The 3,796-nt window shown below is 41.1% G+C and overlaps 1 long non-coding RNA gene across 1 annotated transcript; it reads right to left on the bottom strand.

Moving 5' to 3' along the window:
* LOC130996604 (uncharacterized) lies at window positions 1-3,421 on the bottom strand. Its single transcript, XR_009092691.1, has 3 exons — window positions 2,916-3,421; window positions 932-994; window positions 1-277 (listed from the first exon to the last, which is right to left on the bottom strand). It is a non-coding gene; the product is annotated as an uncharacterized LOC130996604 (long non-coding RNA).
* Between the last annotated feature and the right edge of the window lie 375 nt (window positions 3,422-3,796).

Genomic DNA, 3,796 nt, shown 5'->3' with positions numbered 1-3,796 from the left:
TATTCCTTAAAAAGGAAAAAGGCATAGTTCGCATAAAAAGGGTACTCAACGAACTTGTATAAGCGTTATATTCCTTAAAAGGAAAAAGGCATCGTTAGGGGCTTGGCTAAAACATTATCAGAGTTTGCAACGGAAGGTGTAACTGAAATAATCAGTGTTTACAGCGGAAAGCATAACTGAGATACATGTATGAAGACATGTATCCTTTCTGAGCCTACTTTAAGTTCGACAAAAGCTCTACTCAGCAACAACACTTCATCGCCCATCACAGCTCAACCTGCACAAACATAAACATCGAAGGGCTAAGTACAAGAGTACTTAGTGGGCAGTTGCCAAGCATATAACATAACATCATTAACAATTTCACAATATCGCATAAGAGGCATGAGTTTCTTTCATATCCTTTGCTCATTAAACATTTCCAAATTCTTAAATAGCATAAGGGCATTCTTCATCATCAATCTTCATTAACAAACATCGTGTCGTGGAGAAGGCCTTCCCCAACGAACACGGGCATCGCACCGTGAAGGGGAGCCTCCCTCAGCGGTCACGGCATCGTACTATTGAGGGAGGCCTCCCCCAATAGACGTTGTAACACTGGCATACTGGCATATTGGCATACTGGCATCGCGCCACGAGAGAGGCCTCTCTCAGCGGACACGGGCATCGCGCCGTGAGGAAGGCCCTCCTCAGCGGACACGGCATCGTACTGTTGAGGGAGGCCTCCCCCAACAGACGCAAGCATCAAACATAAGCATAAACTTATCAGCGTAGAGCATTCAAGCGTAAATAAGCGTAATCATTTAACGTGCATCATAATAAAGCTTAACTCATTTAAGCGTAATAAAGCATACCATATTTGAAGATCCAGTTTGCATTTTAAAGCATAACACTTGCATAACAATTTATTTACGCGTAAGAAATTGCCCACCTGATAGCAAAGTTTTGCTAAGGTATTTTGACTCCTTGAGTAGTTCTTACTCTCGCGCTTGACCTTAATCACGAGAATATAAAATAAGACATTGCTTCGAGGAAAATTCTCAATTAATGAGAAAGCATAATTTAACTGTGCATGAATCTTGTATGCATGAACTAATCTTCTGAGCGATAATCGGGAATTCTACTATTAATCATTGTTAATAGATTTAACTAATTCTCATCTAACGCGGTCGAATAGAGCTGTGATTCTTCCTTTCCCATCGGAATATTCTAATCGTGAAATAAACCTCGCCTTTGTACTCGATCGGAAATAGGACTAACTCGGCTTTAAACGATGTGTGACCTCGTAGAAATTATCGGGCTTTTCGATAGAAGCATCATTACTAGCGTAACCTCAAATAATTAATAGGCTCAAAAGAGAGTAGCCAATTAATTAAATAAACCAGTGGCTTAAATGAAATAAACAATAATGGCTTGCTTTAAAGTCGGAAGTCCAAAAACATTAATTAATAAACTGGGCGGCTCATTACTGATAAATAATTGGGCTCTATCAAAAATTGATACTGCTAGGCTTAGCTCAAAGGAGTAACTTCAGCTCAAGCTTTAAAATAATTAAAGCCCAACTTAAAAAGTCTTCGACCCAAAACAATTAAAATAGGGGTCCAAATAATAATTAATGTGGACTGAAAAGAATTAATCTTAGCCCAAAAAGGCAATTTAATAGGCCAAAATGATGAATTAAACTGGCCCAACGAAATATAAATGGGACTAGAATAATAGCCCATCATAAAATATGCATCAGCCCAACTCCTTAATTAAATCGAGCCCAATAGAATTAATGAGAAGGGCCAATTAAATAAAAGACTGGCCCAATTCGAATTTAAAAGTGAAGCCCAAGTTTTAAAACAATCAAAGTCCATCCTCTCTCTCTCTACTCAATTCTTGGTCCTTCATTTTTCTCTCTCAAACTCGCCGCTGCCCTCTCCTATCTCTCTCGACTCTCGGCCTGCCTCCAGTCGAGGTGTCGGCGCGCGGCTCCGGCGACTGGTCGCGCCTCCACAGCTCTGGAACTTCCGGCGCCGCTTTCTTTTCCTCCACACATGTCAGACGCAGCATGTCCAATCGAGAATAGGAATCGAGCCCTAGTTTCTCTCGATTCAGGCGGAAATCGTTGCGCCGCTGGGCTTCGTTTGCCGCTGCTCTGGCCGTCCCAACCGCCGGCGAGCAATTGTTGATCGCGCCGCCTCCTTTCCCTTCATCGCAGAGCCCTAATCGTCAAACCCAGGTCGCTGCTGCGGCCGCATCCTCGTCCGAAATCCGACGGGTTGCTGTCGTCTGGGAGCGGCGCTGCTCCGGCCTCCTCCTCTCCGGTCGTTCAGCCGCCATTTACTCCGTCCTGCATCGGCCAGCGACACAAACAGATCTCGCTTTTCTCTCTCTGGAAGAGCCGCTGCAGAGCAGCCGCTGCTCGGCTCGGTACCGGTCTGCGTCATCTTTCTCCGGCCGGCGTCGTGGCTATTCTGATGCGGCGAGACGACGAGAGTTGGCCGCCTTCTCTCTCCGTTCCGGCAGTCGGGGTTCGGCAGTTGCTTGGGCAGTCGGCCCCTTTTCCCCCAAAAGCTAAGTTCGATCCCCAATTGTTGTATAAACGAATTCTTGTAGTATCTAATACTCTATGAATCTCATAAGTGTTATTGCTATCTTGAATACTTGGTTTAGAAGCTAAAATGTTGAAACGTAATTATCTCGCATAAAATTCTAGTATGATGTTGCTATTTACGCCTTTGTCTTGTGAATAAAAACTGATTGAGCTATTCTGTATCTGTAACATGCTATGGATTATTCTCTATTACAGAAACTCATGGTTTAGCTATGTTCATAAGCGTATTATCTGAATCTCATAAGAAAACTGATCATCGGTTGTGTTGGTGCGTGAAATGCATATTATGAAAGAAGGCATATGAGATAGTAAATACCTTGATTGTTTGTTGTTGATGGCTGTTGTTGTTGATTGAATCAGTGGATAGAAACTGAAATAAATTGCTTATTTGCTTAACAATTGCAGGATGAACTTAATCAAAGGAGAAGAAAGCATTGAAGCCAAGCATTACCTTGAAAGCTTCGGCTGAAACGAACTGGAATTGATCCTCTGAACTTTTGGATGAAAATGAAATGAGAGTGAATATTGCATTTGTTGGGTGGGGAGCAAGTGGTGGTGGAGTAAAATGTAGTGGAGGAAAGAAAAAGGTGGTGGCGTGAGGTGGAAAGTTTGGTGAGGTGGAGTTGGTGGAGATTAATGATGTATAGTGTAGGAGACATTATGGAGTGGGAAAAAAAAAATAATGATGATTGTATGCTTACATATATGTCTAGCATATTCATGTATCTACTGCATAGCAATGATAGGTGAAACTGTAATTGGTTATAAGAGTTTGTAAAGTATGAGAATGAGATTGATGAATAAATGAAGTATATCCTCATGCCTTGGTGATGCTAATACTCTAATATGAATCTAGATTAAATCCGTAGATTTAATCTGCGTTGCAGTCGGAATAATTCCTCGACTTCTAGTAGCACTAATAAAATATAACTGCTTCTGTTTTTCGATTAATAAATAACATGACTTTGCTAAGTCAGTTATAACTTGGAAATAATAATTATTGAATGGCTCAATAATTCTCGTCGCGTTTTTCTCATACGTTATAAAAGTATAAAGCTAAAATAATATCTCTGTCTCTGATAAAAAAAAAATCAGGATCATAAACTGGATTCATATATAACTAGCAGCTGGGTTTCATTTACTGAAAGATGCGATATTAATTATCGCGATACCATATTAAATAAAAATAAAATGCGG

Source organism: Salvia miltiorrhiza, chromosome 8 (assembly GCF_028751815.1).
Source record: "Salvia miltiorrhiza cultivar Shanhuang (shh) chromosome 8, IMPLAD_Smil_shh, whole genome shotgun sequence".
NCBI lineage: Eukaryota > Viridiplantae > Streptophyta > Magnoliopsida > Lamiales > Lamiaceae > Salvia > Salvia miltiorrhiza.
The sequence above is the reverse complement of the archived record's forward strand: the minus strand, read 5'-3'. Positions and strand labels throughout refer to the sequence as shown.